Genomic DNA, 17,113 nt, shown 5'->3' with positions numbered 1-17,113 from the left:
GACAACGCAAAGGCTTTGATTGTGGGTGCTCCAAGTCTGCACCATATGACAGTTTCCATTGCTATTGGGAACAGAACTGACTACTGATGCAGCAAATACTGTCTCTATTTCTGGTCTTTTTTCTGGTTCTCAGCAGGGTGCAGAGCAGAAGTTCTGCTTTGGTGTATTTTGTAATCAATGTATTGTCCAAATGCCTCTGCTTTCCCATTTAAGCAATGCCTTTGTAACTAGCTGCAATGGATTGTATTAGCATTACTTGGATTATTGTTTAAATGCATTTTGCTGTTTTACAGAAGTGCCTAGAAAGAGACTAGTACACTAGTGAATCTGGACGTGAGGTAGAATGTATCCCTTGGGCTGCTCTCGCACCTCTGGATTCCTTTCTCTGCTTTGTGTCAGTGTTACAGACTGCAGCTGCAACATCTGAGAATTGATGATTTCAACTGAAATGCTCAGCTTTGAGGGTCCCTGTGGATTTTATTGCAGCTGTTGCAGTGAGCATTGCTTAAAAATGGTCAGTGCTGATTTGAAGCAGGGTTGATGAGTTGTTTCTGGATCCTCTGCCACTGGCACCTCAACAGATTCTCTGTGTTGTGACTCAAGAGAAAACCGGTTTCTCATTCTGATGGCTGTCTTCTCTTTGCCTAGAAAAAAAGCAGTTCCAAGTCTGTGCATTCTGATATGACAGGGACTGCTTCACCATTTCCCTCTCCAAGAGCTTTCTGAGATTTTAGAGTATCCTTTACAGTCAAGGTTGTCTATTCAGGCTTACAAGCTCTCACAAGTAACTTTGCTAGTTTTAATCAGAAAGGCTGGAGGCTAAGCAGTTGCAAAGTGTTGCTCACAGGGCTGTGATTGGCACCTGGGGTACCTCTTATTGCTTTCAAGAAAGTTCTCAGATCTGAGATAGTAGATGGGTCCCACCTTCAGCATTTTTCATAGCTGATTGGTATCTTTGTCTGATCTCTGAGGGTCCTTCTTAAGAAAGTATGCTTTCAACTTGCCTTGGGCTTCATCCTCTTGCTTCATTGGCTTTGGTGGGTTGACTGCCTTTGTTGGTGCAGTGTGGGAGCTGTTCCTGCTGGACGTGACAAGGCTTTATCTCTCCCTCTTTCCTTGTTCAGTTACTCTGCTCTGTGTGGCCCGTTTGATGTTGCACATTGTGTTGTAAGTGGTGCAGGTGACAGTTCACCTTCCTGCTTCACACTGGGAGCAGGAGCCAGTTCTCTTGGTGCTGTTACAATCCACCCCTGTCATGGAGGAGCAAAGAAAACTCTCTGTGAATAAAGCAGGACGAACTCAAAGGTTCAGTTATTCCTAGAAACAAGAATAAAACCAAAATGAGGTTAGACGTGGATACAAAAAAAATTGATATATTTTATTTAACAGTAAAAAGAGGCAAAGAGAAAGAAAAGTAAAGAAAAGTTAGAAAAAGCTAAGGTAACTTTAAAAAGTATAGTATAGCTCACCACCACACTGTTGCTACCTCTTTTTGTCACTGATACCTGGTTGGGGCAAAGCAGTTTGTGCCTTTTTTTTCTTGTTTTCTGCCATTTGAAGTGCCTTTTTCAATCTCGGGAGCAGCTTAGCTGGAAAGCAGCCACCCTTCCTCCAAAATGCAGGCACGGTGCCCGATCCCTGCGGTCAAGCTCTCACCACAGAAGGCAGGAGCAGGGAGCGGGGAGGTTTCCACAGCTCACTTGTGACTTGGATCCAAGGAAGAAGGATCGGAGGGTTCTCCTCAAGCTGGCAGCATAGGCTCCAGGAGGCCTTGGGGTGTCTAACAGCAGGTGGTGGCGGGTGAGGGAAGGCAAAGGTCAGAGATTCTGCCCTTCTCTTTCTTCACTTCTGCGCACGTTTTGCCTTCCTTTCAATGGATCTGCAGCTGGGCTGTTCACAGTCCATCCTACACATAGTTTTCAGGTGTTCAGAAGAGATTTTGGTAAGCAGATGTAATGATGAAGCACTTCTTGTAGCCTTTCTCTTAATATCAGGTTCATGATCTTGAAAGTTGTCTACTGTTTTCTGGATTTTGTACTAGAATTGGAGAGGAGGCTGATTTTATTACCAATCAATCATGATCCATAATTCATGGAAGAGGTAAGACCTGTGTGTAGACTAACACCCTAAGTGCCTGGAACATACAAAATATTATTGTGGCTGTGGATCTGAAAGAACAGCAACTGTTACGTAATTGACTATAGACTTAATTTAAAGTCAAAGAAAAAATGGAATTCTGCAGGAGATTCTGAAGGTCGTCAGGAAGAGTGAGCTGACTGTGAAACAGTGAAGTCTGTGCTTAGACAATGGAAAAAATGCAAGCTTCACAGGGGTTACTTGGGATGTCTGTGAAGTCTATACACTTCTGGGTGCAAAGTTATTGGAAAAAGACACAATGGAAAAGAGAGATGAGCTGGGAAATGCCTGTTTCAGCAGCATGAGGTTGCTTTGGATTTTGTGTCATGTACTACTTAATGTCTTGTTGCATGTTGGAAGGGCTAGGCTGATGTCCCTGCTCACTTCCTGGTGACCCAGCAGCCCCAGTGCAGAAGCTGTGCAAGAAGGCCCTTGCTGAGTCCTGTGGCTGTGAGGGAGTCCAGTCCTTGGTTAGAAAGGAGGTTCTGAGATGGCAGGTCACAGCCAGGGGCCCAGAAACAGTGTCCTGGGGTGTGCCAGGGTCATTTGAGCATTTCTGAGGTGGTCAAACAGCCAGTGGGAGAGGTAAGCCCTGGAAGTAGCAAGAGGGTATCCAAAGACAAGTGTGTAGCTTGATGGACAGCTACCAGCCAGCCAGCCTCAGGGAAAAGAAGGCATATCCTTGAGAGAATGGGCATACCACACCATCAAAGTGACAGCCAGGGTGAAGTCATTAACTGGGAAGTCAATGCTCCACCTATCATCCATCTGCCCTCTCACAGATCAGTTTTATCAGAGATGCATGCAGCTGTTTTAAACTTAGTACCGATCCAGAGCCAATGTCAGCTAGATCCCACCCATCTGCTGGCAGCTACTCACAGGAGTTTTAGGACCATGTCTGCAAGATTGCAACATGAAAGCAGGCACAGCTTGGCATTCTAAGTTCTCAAAGGTTTATACCATCTTCAGGCTCTTTGCTCATTCCACTTCTGTAAGTCTTCTTGGTCTTGGAATACGGAAATGGCTCTGATTATTGTACAACTGGATTTTCCTGATTTTGCTGCAGTTTTTCTTTCTTTATCAAAGAGCTCCTTACTTGGTTTTCCCTTCTTTTGTTTCACTTTATGGCATCTTGGATCACACTATGGCAGCTCCTTTTCAAGTGTTTTCTTGATCTGGTTCATTCAGTGATTATTAATGCTAGCAGGGTAGTGTTTCACTGCTCAGCTGACCACCCTTGAAGCAAACAATTGGGCCAAGGTATTAGTGGATCCATTCTCTGAACTGCAGCATGGAAGCTGTTAGAAATCCCCTTGGAACTACAGGGTCTAGAGTTCTACAGATCCCAGAGGAGTAGTTGGGGTAGATGGGGTAGATGATGGCTGCAGATAATGTGTTGCACCAGGGAAGCTGACTTTGTCAGTGTACACTGGGCTGTATGCTAACTCATCTCTTTTAGAATTATAATTCAGGAAGCCTCTTGGTTTTATTCTCTACTATGTATAAACCCAGCATCTCAGTAACAGACATGAAAGCTGAGTTACATGGGCTTTCCTTGACACTCATGCATCTGGTTTTTGTCTTACTGTGCAATGGGTCTATTTGAAAACTGTGTTCCTTGCTAGCCATTTGCACCTTGTTTCAGAGCAGCCAAAGTCATGCATAGCATGAAAAAAAACAGGTGCTGAACAGCACACAGCTCACAAAAGTGCATTTGTTAGGGAAGAGCAAAGTTTTGAGATAAACAGGTGTCACTGTAGGACACAAAAGAACACACGCACACACCGCTCTCAGGCTGAAGAAGAAAAGAGGCAGTTTATTGTCTAACTCCAACATATATGGTTTTACAAAGGTGACAGTAGATTGGAGGGTGACAGTGACACCTGTCCACTGACACTGGTTTAACCAACAGTCCATCAACTCTCTCTTCCTCCATAAAAGAATGCAAAACAATGAGTTATTTACAGAAAGTGTGTGAGAAAGTTCACTACAAGAATGTCAACATCAAAAAGCTTAAAGAATCTCAAAAAACCAGGGTGACAAACAGGCACTTTTGTCTAGAAACCAAAGACAAAACAAAAGCTCAGAACTGGCACCAGTAGCAGAACATGTGGACTGCAGTGTATTTGTGTGCGCTGGGGCCTCTGAGCTTCAGCTGTAGTCATTCACAGAAAGCATTTACTCAGGACAAGGTGCACTGAACTCAGTCCCCTGCCCGTCCGATAGCTGGACACCAAATCCCAGTCTCCCCAGTTGCTTTTGCTTGGACATACATGCCTTGGAGGACACAGCTCCATCCCAGCTCCTGGTTCCGACCATCACATACACATCACTCACCATCCCCCAGACACCTGCAGCATAACTCAGTGCCCCTCATGCAGGGAGGGGGTGGAAAGTAGTTCACTGTGAAAGATGAGACAGATGCACACCAGGTACACAGCACAGCAAGACATAGGTACTGACAAGCTGACTATTTACACAAACCTGGGCCTTTTAAATCCCTTTACAGCTCTGTTTTCCTATGGGTTTTTTCATGCCTTCATTCACCTAAGCCTCTCCCTTTTCCTGCCTTTGTTTCCTCCCCATAATGAGTCCTGTGCCATCCAGAACAGCTTTTCCCCTGCATTTCATTAAACATCTCATAGCCCTAAGCAGCAAACCCCCTCAGACACCTGATCTGGAGAGCTGCTCCTGAATGACTCCTGAGGGTGGGTATGACACCTGAACACTGGGCTGATGGTTTTCCTGGGACAGCCCTCAGAGGGGTCAGACAAGGCTCCTCAAGAGTCATTAATTTTCCTGCCATTGTGCCTGTGTCAGAATTAGATGAAGGCTAAAAATAAATCATCCTGGTGCAAAAGTGAATCAGTTTCCTGCTGAGGATATGCAGAATAGCAGGAGGGGTAGTAGACAGGAGCTGGTTGCAGATCTTGCTCACTTCTCTTTTTGGAGAGACTAGAGAGGATGCCCACTGCTGCAAGCTATCCTTAAAGGACAATGAGGCACATCTCAGCTCAGCTGCAGGCAGGCTTTTTGTGTTAACGAATTTTCCAAGGCATTGTGAATACATTCTCTTTAAAGCCCACCATTACTTTGTAGAAGAGAAGAAGAAGCCTACTTTTAACAATGTCAAGCATGCCTGTGTTAAATACTTCCCGTCTCTCGCAATGTGGTGGCAGTGCTCATCTTTGCAGGAAACACAATTCTTCCTGGAAAGCCTCTGTAGGTGATCATCATGAGGTTTTGTAAGTGCTTTCCACCGATTCCTCTCCTCATGTGTTCAGCCTTGCTGGGGATGGAATATATATCTTCAGGGCAAGAATAAAGGATTATAGCTGGTAAAGTAAAGTACGAGCTGAGCAGCCCACAGGCTTTGAGAGCACTAACAGCAGTGTGGCACCTGATGGCTTTTCAAAGCAACAGGCTTTCTAGACAGACTGGAAGTGGGGTCACAGTCAGGGGTGGACTGTTGTGAAATGTTGCACGAAGGAGGACTGACATTTAGAGAGCACTTAAAGTAATGGCTTATTTTATGCTATGCCTCCTTCTGGCTTACATTTTGCGGGTATGTCCATGCTCGTGCTTTCAAAAGTCAATTTTCTTGAGCTAATTGCGGGTTCTGCGGAGCACATCCTAGTCTAGGGAGTGCAAAAAAAGCTGAGTTTAGTTTAGTGTGCTGTTTGATGTCTTCTCTTCATCCTGGTCACCCTTGCTTTTCTCTAACCATTTTGTAAAACTTCCCTCATCCAGCCATGCTTTTTATGTGCAGTCTGTGGGCATGAAGGTACTTCAATAGATTTGGCTCACTGGTTGAAGTGTTGGAGTGCTGGACAAAATGAGGGGCCCTGGGCACAGGACTAGCAGGGCTCTCCTGCTGTGCTTGGCAACAAGCTTGGAAGTACTTTGGTACAACTGACTATTTCCAGGTTTGCAATAGAAACAGATAGTCAGTCTAAGGCAGGTTAGTCCTGGAGGTCTGGATCATTTTGGAGGTCCTTCCAGGTTTTCATCAGCTTTCTCTAAAGCTCCTGTTTGCAGAACAATTCTTTCCACTGCCTTGCGCCAGAGGGAACCAGCAGCGTATGCAGAATGTTATATGCTGACATAATGAAATATTTCAAGGGCACCTCAGATGGCTGGGCTGGTTATAAATAGTACTGGAGGAAAGCTGCATGAGAGTCACATCCAACCACTCCTAAAAATCTCTGCAGGGAGGTATTTTTAAAACCCACCAACTGCAGTTTCATTAGCACCACCTGTCTTACATTTGGAGAAAGACAGAGATGACGTTCTCCAAATATTTGTGGTACCCTAAAAAGCAATGTGTGCAAGTGATTAAATATTCATAGTGTCCCTTCATATTCAAATGTTTCTTTTTTAAGCCTGCAGCTGACCACTGCCTGCCTTAGAGAGACACTTGAGGACTGCAGGATTCTGTGAGATTTCATAGCTAATATCTGAAGCAAATTAACTGTTGGCCCTAAGAAACTTTCATTTGTGATGTCTGCAATAAACTCAGCTATGGGAAACCAGCAGAAATTACTGTATATTTCGTAGTTGCAAATTTTATTTAACTTTCCAAAGGAATATTTGAAACGATGAGAAGATAGTAGAAATACATAAAATTCAGGGGGCTAATCGAGTAACACATTACCTTTCTAAGAGCAGACAGTCTCCCATCTGTTCCAGGGAGCTATCAGGGGACATTTGAAGCATACTGTAGCTTGGTGGTTGCTCTGCAGATTTAGTTAGGACAAGTAAATGGAAGATTTGAGACCAATCTAACTGGCCCCAAAACAGTTACTGAAATTTTCCTCAAGATAGAACAAACTTTATCAAACTTCCTCCTGCTTCAACCTAGGACTTTAGCCTCTTACAGTAATGCAAGGTAATTCCTGGAGCAATTCCTTTCTAGGGCATGCCTAGTCCACATCCCAGCTTTTCTTGTAAATGAAGAACTGCAGTGGTTCAGTTAAACCGGGAAGTGGCAGTGTTTGAAAGGAATGAGAAGTCAAGCCTGCTCTGCAGCTCCCAGAAAGGCAAATCCACAAGGAGATGGATAATCGGGTGGGACAGTGGGCTGGGCTGGGGTGGAGTGTCTGAGCAGACCACCAAGGCTGTGAGTTACCCTTGTGTGTCCCTACATCACTCTGAACCCTCTGTGGGGGTCACCACCATTCAAACAAAGACATGTAATGGCAGAAATAATGAATCACTGGTTGCTTTGCTTCTTGCCCTTCAAACCCTCTACCAGAACGCTGATAATTCAGCAGGTTCCTTCTTGCAATGCCTATGTCTTTTAATGCTTCAGAAGGTACAACAGAGAAGAGAAGAAAAGAGAAGAGAAGAGAAGAGAAGAGAAGAGAAGAGAAGAGAAGAGAAGAGAAGAGAAGAGAAGAGAAGAGAAGAGAAGAGAAGAGAAGAGAAGAGAAGAGAAGAGAAGAGAAAAGAAGAGAAAAGAAGAGAAAAGAAGAGAAAAGAAGAGAAAAGAAGAGAAAAGAAGAGAAAAGACATACAAGCCCAGGCTGTTCTCTTAAGGCATCCCATCTCTTCTGGAAAGCCTTTTCTTCTTTGAAAAAAAAAAATCAGAAATGCTACTGAGAGACTGACACCTGCAAAATTAAAGACATGTCTCATGTTTTGCATGGTGATCTGGTGGTGCTGCTGTTCAGTACTATTACCTGTGAGACAAAAGAGAGGCCTTGAAAATTTTCAAGGCATAAGACACTGGTTTAACTCTTAGAAGTTGTGATTCCTTCTGAGAGAGAGAGGAGGAGTCTCTCTACCCCAGGAAGCATTTATTTCACAGCTTCTCCTCTTGTGGGCCAGGGATGTAAACCTTAGCATTTTTAAAAAGGATCAAATACCAAATAGTCATGCCCACATTGGCCTCTGTGCACTGCTGTTTGGTCTCTTCCTGTAGCTTGATGGCAAGGAACTGATATTTGACTGCTAGAAAGAAGTTGCCAGCAGGTTGGCCATTGTGCAGCATTTGAGCTTTGGAGTCACCAGCTGTGTTTCTCTGAGACTAAATTTACAGCAGCAATTTTTGGAAATTATGAAAATTCACTGCATTTTAGAAAAAATGTCCTTTTTCCTTTCCTCTCCTTGCCTTGTCTTTAGTACAAATAAGCTCTAGGTAATGCCGTGCTTTGATAAATGGACTAACATGCAGCTCCCTTAGGTTTTCAGAAAGAATCAGTTCCTTGATTTGAGTATCTGTGCAGTTGCCCAGCAGCGTGGTGCCATCATATGCCAATGTCACCATGCAGAGCTCCAGGGCCTGGCCAGTGGGAAGGTGCAGGCTGGTGAAAAACTGAGTAAAACTCCTCCCCTGCCATTGCAGAGATTTGCATCCTCATTCCATGCAGACAGTCTGTGTTTTTCACAGTGTGGCTGCAGAGATTTAGGGGTGCATCAGCCAGAGCCTCTTACAGAAGTGACCTGGGAGAGGAGTATGTGCATGGACACTGCTGGTGGATTTCTCTCTTGTCCATGCTGGTTAGCATTGCTCTCCAGGTGTGTAGAAGTTGAAAGGTAAAGCAGTGCTAAAGACTGAGGTATTGTCATGAACAGCTTTTTCTGATCTTGGTTTCTAGGTAATTTCATTCATTCAAATCAGCTGTAGTATTGTCATGGGTTATTTGAACAAAAATTTGTGTTAGATTTCTTTTAGGGAGGCAGCTGAAGCAGCTAGCTCACCACCCAAACATTTTCAGTGTTAATATTTTTTCTGCATTCCCCGACCTGCCAATATAAACTGCTACTGAGGATCTCCTAGCAGAGCTGCAGTAGTAAACATATAATTCTTTTGGCAGTCTGTAGCTGTTTTATAAATTTAGACAAACTAAAATATATAAGCATTTCTGGGTAATATATTGATGTTTCAAAAAAATGATCCATCCATTTTGGATTACTTTTTTACTAAATGAAACATCTTTTTTTTAGTATAAAAGTGATCCAAAAGAGAAAGTTAATAATTTAGCTTTTAGTTATATTAAAAATCTTCAATTTTTTTCTACATATCCATCTCTTACAGTTTTTATGAGAATACTCATATCTCCTCTTGGGAGAGTACTGTATTTAATTAAATGCGTGTATAATGGTAGTGCACTGACTCAAATTTAACTTTTTGCACCCAAATAACCTGCTTTGGCTGATGCCTTTTCAGTCCATGAGGCATTTAAGATTTCTGGTCTAGGCATATTTTTATACAGGAATTTTTTTCTGTATCTGATGCTGGGGAAACCTGTGGTGTTAGACTTTCCCCTCAGTGCTGGAACAGGACTGCTTTCTCACAAAGCTCCTCTCTCTGAAGCTGGACCAGGGCTGGTGAGGGGTCTGAACCACAAGTCTTACAAGGAGACTCTGAGGGAGCTGTGTGTCTTTTACCAGGAGAAAAGGAGGCCTTATCACTCTCTACAACACCCTGGAAAGAGGCTGTAGCCAGGTGGGGACCAGCCTCTTCTCCCAGGCAGCCAGTGACAGGACAAGGGGGCAGAGTCTCAAGCTGCACCAGTGGATGTTTGGGTTGGACATGAGGAGGAGTTTCTTGACAGAAAGGGTGGTTGGATATTGGAATGGACTGCTCAGGAGGGTGGTGCAGTCACCATCCCTGGAGGTGTCTAAGCTAAAGCTGAATGTGGCGCTCAGTCAGAGGAGTCTTGACTGGTCCAAAGGCTGGGCTTGATGATCTCAGAGAGGGCATTTTCCAACCTAATCAGTTCTGTGATTCTGTAACAACCTCACTGTCTACCATAAAATTTACCTTTGACAAAACCAAGGTGTGTTCTTGGCATTTTGACCCCCCAGACCAGCCCCTTCCCTCCGTGAAGAGAGAGGCATGCTGACAGGGGAGACGGAGCCCCTGTGAGGGCAGTGCTGCTCTGGCTGCCCTGGGTCGATGCCTCAGCCAGTCCAGCTGGCAGGATTGCCCAAAGTCCATTAGCCAAACCACTTCGGCACCGATCGATGGCTTTATCCCTCGCTTAAATCCCATTACTTAATTTTGGAGGCTGCAGCCTGAAAGTCAAACTGCAGTAATGTAATTTGGGTGGATAATAAAAAAGGAAAAGGCAAAACCACCCTTAAAAATAGTCAAGAAACATCTGTTTTGTGTAATGCTATGGGATATGTTGTAGTGCCTCTTAATTCAATGCAGAATAAAGTTTATTAATATAGTTTTACTTTCCTGCGAAGTTGTGGTGTATTCACCTTATCTGAGGGTGCAAGGCATTGTCTTATTGCTTTATTAATGCAGAGTATGTCACTGCACAGTTTCCCAGCTATCTCCTTTAGTCTGACTCCTTTGTACCTTTGCTTTGCTTAGTCTAGCTCCACACATCAGGTCAAAAAAGAGAATTACAGTTGCCCCAGGAGAGACAGTTTCTATCTTAAAATTCATGGTAAAATGAGTTTTCTGCAAGTGGTCTGATAAGTATGTTCTTTTTTAATTAAACTTTTTAGTCTATCAAGACGAAGGAAGTCAAGCTGATGATTTACTACAGGGGAAAGTACCACTGCATATTTTGATACTTGCACTTCTTATTTCTCTATGATTTATTGCTGTTATATACCTTAGAAGGACTGAGAATCAAAATAGATATTTTTTATTGTAGTGCCAGGCTGTAAGAAATTGGTAAAGATACAATGGATAATGTTTAAGAAAAGTTACACTGGATTTTAAAACATATTGCTCATGGATTTACAGATAAGATCTTTCTCTCTGGTTAGGAATAGTGTTTGTCTTCTATTCAATGTTCTTCTATGAAATTTGCAATAGAGTGGACGGGATCCTCACATTGTCTTCATTTCCTCTTGGACAAGAGACAAAGAAAGAAGATCAGAGATGGGAAGAAAAATAATTTCAGGTTTTGATCACCAGAATATTTTGGGACAGACACAATCACTGCTTACAAAGTTTACCATACTCTGTAGTACAAGTAAAGAAGAGTTTTGAGTTCTTGTGTTTGGAGCCTTGTTCTCTCACAAGAGGAATGAGTAAAAAATTTGGTCAGAGTGAGGATGAAATGGGGGAACTCCTGACAGCTCTGCTGGGGGAAGAGAGAGTACTGCTATGACAAATTATAAAAATTATGGGGAAGTGATATCCCTGTAACACATCTGGATGCAAGTTCCCTTGAACAGCACTATGATTTTGCAGATAGAGTCCAATCATGTAGCATGGCTCTTAGTGAAATATTGTATTTCACATTTTTTGGGTATTGCTTGATGGATCCTTGTCTTACGGCATCTGAAATCCCAACACAGCTTTCGACTAGGAGAACAATTAATGTTTGACTTGGCTGAGCAGTGTGGCCAAAGCCGCAGCAATCTGGAGCATGCCAGCATCCTCTCATTCCATCTCCAGGAAGACAGAAAGGTTATTTTCACATCATTCCTCCCAGAAGGGATCGAAAATACTTGGGGAGAGCTGGGGAGGAACATCCTCCACAGAACCTTTGTCACAAATAAACTGTATCCCTTTGGGCTGCTGCAGAATGAAATCTCTCCAAGGCCCGCAGGATGGCACACAAAGACTTGGACACTAATGCTCCACTGAGCTCTGGCTGGCTTTAAATTTCCCCTTCCCTTTGGCTCCCTCCTCCCCCACATGCTGCTGATGTTGCTGCTGTAGGATGTTAATGAACACCTTCTGCAGAAGCAGCCGTTTCCACCCGGTGCAGACACGTCTGCCATTGCCATTCACCGGGTCTGCAGGAACAGCTCTGAGCTAGAGGCTGGGAAGAGGTTTCTGAGGAATTGTCCCAAGGCCTGCCTGTCAGCTTCTCTGCCTCATTAGGTACCAGACTGAGCACTCTTCAAAAGAAGAGTTAACGGCAAAGTAACCTGGATGACCCTTGGTCAGCAGCCCAGCAGTTGGAGGCACAGACTGTGCGATCCCTCTTGCAATTGTTCTTGTTGGTCAGCAGCAGCTCTGATCTGCGTGTGTGAGATTCCTGAGACCAAGAAGCTGGGGAGGGCTGCCTGGGATGGTTCTCCTGGAGCTGTGCAAGGGCAGGTGGAGAGAAAGCTTGGAAATCTTGATAGCCATGCCAACAAGGAAGAATTTCATTTAGAAAACTGAGAAACTCTTCTGCCCTTCCTGACAAGGACCCTAATGCAGCAATCTCAGACTCACTGCACCGTGTATGTGCAGGGCACTTTATGGAGGAGGGCAAATAGCTACACATTTCACTGATAACTCTGCAGGGTGCTTCAGAAGATTGGCCATTTCAGGCTTCTGATTCTTCTTTCTGATAACAGAATTTGATTTGCCATCACACTCACGAGATCTGCTTGAATGTGCTTCCCTCCCACCTCGGGAAAGTAGAAACTCCGAGAGAGAGAACAGGCAATTTTCCTAGTTCAGCTAGAAGGCAAGATTTCAGCCTCTCTCATGCTATGATAATATATGCTGTGATTGGTCCATCACTACTAACACAAGGCAGCTTAAAGTGCCCCTGAAAATGGAAATAAGAGACAGAGAGATGCCTTAGGACCTCAGCTGCTCACAGCATCCGCTTCTGCTTTAAGCCTGTCTCTGGCACAAACTGAAACAATGTAAGTGCAGAACTTTGAAATGTCTAGTGAAAATGGGGTGCATAGAAAAGGGGAAAATATTTTGGTTTATGATCAGACAACAGAAGTTACCTGTAACACATGGGACCTGGCATTTTGAGGTTATATGGGAATGCACTTTTTTCCTTTAGAGGAAAGTGAAGGTAAGAGGAAAATAGCATTACTTGATTGGAGCAGTGTAGCAAAACTTAGAAATTGGCTGTAGCTTAGCTAGGATGTTGATGGACCCACCAGAACAGCTCCATTCTAGTTTGTTTCCTACAGTGTGCCAGAGCCAGCTCTTGGCAGAATTATAATTATATTGGTTTTAATTACGTCCACCTTTTGACATTATTGATCTTGTAAGGTGCTACTATTCCAGCATGCTAGGCTTTGTAATCTGTAATTAGATAGGTTTGCATATGGCCTAGGAAAACATGCTGCAAAGAGTGACCACAGTGTCACCAAGAGTTATTTAACCTGGAAACGCCTCCTTCCTTCAGGTACTAATTCTGCTTCCTTTGTGTTCTATACTGCTGTCTCCAGGATGCTGTGCTGTGCTGGTGGATAAGGAATAAATGATGATAGTTAACAGGTCAGGGAAGCAAGCTGCAGTTTATATCTGGACTAGAGTTATGTCGTTGCATATTTACCTAACTATAGGTCTACGATTCTAGCGAGCTGTCATGGCAACAGGTGCAGGGAACTTGGGATTTATTCACCTATAAGAGAAGATAATAATTATATTCTCTGTAGTGTCTTGCACTACTTGTGTAATAAATCTGAGAATGAGAAAGTTTTGACTACTTCTGAGGACAGAACTGGTGTTTTTGGTGTATCATCAACTAAGATGCGATTCCTGAAGGGTAACTATTAGCTCAGATACCATCATTTCATATATTAAATTGATAGCAGTATTTTCCCCTCCCATGTGCATAATTTTATGTTTATCCACATAGAATTTAATCTGCTCTTTTATTGTCTAGTCACTTGATATTTCCAGATACATATGCAAAGTAAGCTCTTGTCTGGATAACTGTGATTAGGCTAGTGACGTTTCTGGCCTCCCTGCTTCTCTTCTGACCTTTTACAAGCTTATTTGAGACTGTGTTGAACAGCAAAGGTCACTGATACACACCTCTCTTGAGATTTTCCTCTGCTGAAATAAACCCCCACTTTCTCCTGTTCTTTGTCTTTTCTATTTTAACCATTTGTAGGAGGGCTTTAGCCTGCCATGCCGTGGTAGAGTTGTACCTCTTGAGGGCTGTGTTGAAAGCCATCAAAACTGTTTCAAGCTGACATATTTACCAGGCCATCCCCAAACCCCAAATAAATTAGTAAAGCACATTTTTCCTTCCCAAACACGACTGTGACCTGTTCTTAGTGCCTGCAGTTTGTCCATGTGCCTGTAAGCTCTGTTGATCAGAAGACTCTCTGTGAATTTGCTAAATACAGACAGAGTGTTTGCAGGCTCCTGACTCCCCAGGTCTCACAGCTCTGGCTCTTGGTGACCTGGCTGTCTCTGGAGAGGTTCCCAGTCAGAGGCAGAGTCTGGATGTGTTAATCAGGTCAGATAAATATAGATTTGCCTGAGAACATGCTGGGAAGAAAAGCAGAGGGACAGGTGGCCAGATAGGACCTTCATTGTCCTTTACAGCTCTGGACAGAAAGGAACAGAGAAGCTTTCAACTCTCTGCTGTGAGTGGCAGAAGAGTGAAGACAAAAGTTGTGTGAAGGAAGTTAGGTGAGGAAAGAAAAGCCATTCAGGGATAATGGGAGAACTGACAGAATGCGCTTTTGGGAAGTGCACACAGGTATCTATATTCTGATTTTTGGCTGAAATGGAGAAAGTAGAAGAATTTCCATCTCCTTGTTAATGATTTACAAATAAAATAAAAATAAATATAAATAAAAGAAGCAGCAACAAAAAATAATCAATCAAGTCATATTTGTTAATTTTCAAGTCAAAGTCAGTTGCTTCAGCAGAGGAGAATTGATGATAGACTCACAGTGGTATGAATATTTATCCCTGGTTGTGGTGGTGTTTCATGGGTGCCAAACTATTCTGGCAGATCAAAGAAATCATCCATGGTAGTGCAAGCTTCTGTTTGTGTAGTTAATTCTCTGCCAGTGTACAAGCAAACAAATGCTTGAGAGAAATGTCTTGGCTACCTGACTGCAGAGCTGCATCCAGAGTAGTTTTCTACATTCACCTTTGGCCAGCATGACTGCTTATCCTGTCTGCCCTGGACTGCCTCAGTTGTTCCTGCCCTCCTGGCTGCCTCCAGCAGTTTCTGTTCAGGACACAACACCCCTTGTGTGAAACCTTCCTGTTTCCTTTCTCTCTTTCCTTTCTTGCCCCACTCTGAGGATGTTAAACTTTTCCCATAGTACAGAACACTGCCAAGAGCCTGGTGCAATCATCAGTACTAACAGCAGAAAGTTATCATTTTAGGTGTGACTAATAGAGTGAAGAATAGAGTGAAGGCTTCATTACAGTAAAGGCCTTGCAGACAGGAAAAAGTAATTATTGCCACCTTGGAAAGCTTATGGCCTAGGGATGCATTTAGTGTTCAACACCTTGTGATTGTTTCTCTGTTGATATAATAGAAAAATGGGAACCTTGTCTTCAGATCATAAAGGCTTCTGAAGTTCCAAAAAGTAAAGTTGTGAATTCCACCCTCTCCAAAGCTATTACCACTGATTTCATAATTTTCTGTTCAGTTTTCAGCAGTGTCAGAGTCACAGTAACAAAGGCATTTTCTTTTAGGTTATTGAAAAAGATCTGTGGGTGCACCACAGACCTTTCCTGTCCTCTGTATCCTCTTTAAAAGACCAGCGTACACATACAGACATATCAAGATCTCCAACCCTCCCCCAAACCATAGCTCAATATGTGGATTTCTAGGTAATTTTTTGTCTTCTTTCATGGCAGATATGGCTATCCTTAAAGATGCTGAATGGTTAGTGATGCTGATAAGATGAATTCACAGTCAAAGCATTTTCTTGACAGCATCTCCTCTTTTGCAACTCCCAAACCTCTGAGGATTATTAAGCTGAACCAGAGTCACTCTTAGGCACCTCTGTGATGCCAGTCAGGCTCATGGGTTTGCATTACTCCACCTGTGACATGGCCCTTGACATCCTGGAAGCAGAATTGCACTTGGCTGGGCACGCCTCTGCATCTCCCTCCTGCTCTGGGGCTGGCTTGAGTTACCAGGTGTGTGATTCAGGATGACAGGCTTGCTCTTCTTGCAGCGCTCCGTGGCAGTGCAGAGCAGCTCTGTGCATTGCTGGGACACAAAGGAAAGGGGAAATGAGGCAGAGGTGAAAAGATACTATGAAGGAAATCTGCTGTGGTACATGCACCAGCAAATGAGATCTGTGAATTGGGAGAGGAGGATCATGAAGATGCATGATTCAAAGATGCACCATCTAATAGTTAGGAAAAAAGTAAAGGGACAGTTTCTAACCCCTTCTGTGCTTTAATCAAATGGAAACTGGGAATCATTGAAATCTTAGGAGGAAAGCCAAACAAAGAGCAAAACCTGTGCATGCACAAGAGAGTCATAGAAGAGGAGTTCACCAGTGGAGAAAGATTCTTATATTTTTGATCATGCAGTGGCTTATCTGACTTGGAAATAAAAGCAGTGTGAAAGTTGTTTTGAAACAAAATAAATCCTTTCGGCCATTATGTACATATGGTAAAAATAGATGTACTTGCCAAAGCTTTCTGGAGTTCACATAAACCATTTGAGTGAAATGTTAGAAGGGTCTTTGAACTTACTTCTATTGTAGGTAAAACCCAGATGCTGATGGATGATGCACATCAAATTTCTGCAAAGCACTGGCAAATTCTTCTTCAGAACCTTCATTATGTCTAGATGCTTGGAGCTGGAGTCTTTCCAGTGTCTGAAAACTGTGAAGCAGGAGTTGTCAGGTTGTGCCATGGGAGAAACACCCCACAAGCAAAAAGATGTCTAGTCATCTTTTGGCTCTCTTTCAAAATCTTTTGTCTGTTCACAGAACTTTGCAGAGAGTAGAAACAAATTCCTGGCCCTGGCTGTAGCCCTCTTGTAGTGCCTTGTCCGTATGCTCAGCTTGCTTTATTATATGTGAAAAGAAAAAAGTATTTGCTAAATTCAGGTTTTATTGCCTTAAAACAGAGCTTTCCCAGCCAATGGGGCAGTAAGGGTTGTGCCAAGAGTTTCTGTGTGCAGATGACAGAGGAAACTGGATAAACTTAGAAGGACCAGGGACAAAGACATAGTCATTTCTGGGGACCTCATGGGACTGTTTTATCTCAGGAAGCAACTGAAAGTAGTTGGGGACATGGCTGGAGAAAGTGTTTGCAAATGCTTTATTTCAGTCTGTTTTCTCTAGCAGATTTTTTCCCTGTTAGAGAATTACTTAGCTC

Source organism: Fringilla coelebs, assembly GCF_963513975.1.
Source record: "Fringilla coelebs genome assembly, chromosome: Z".
NCBI lineage: Eukaryota > Metazoa > Chordata > Aves > Passeriformes > Fringillidae > Fringilla > Fringilla coelebs.
Note: the sequence above shows the minus strand (reverse complement) of the source record.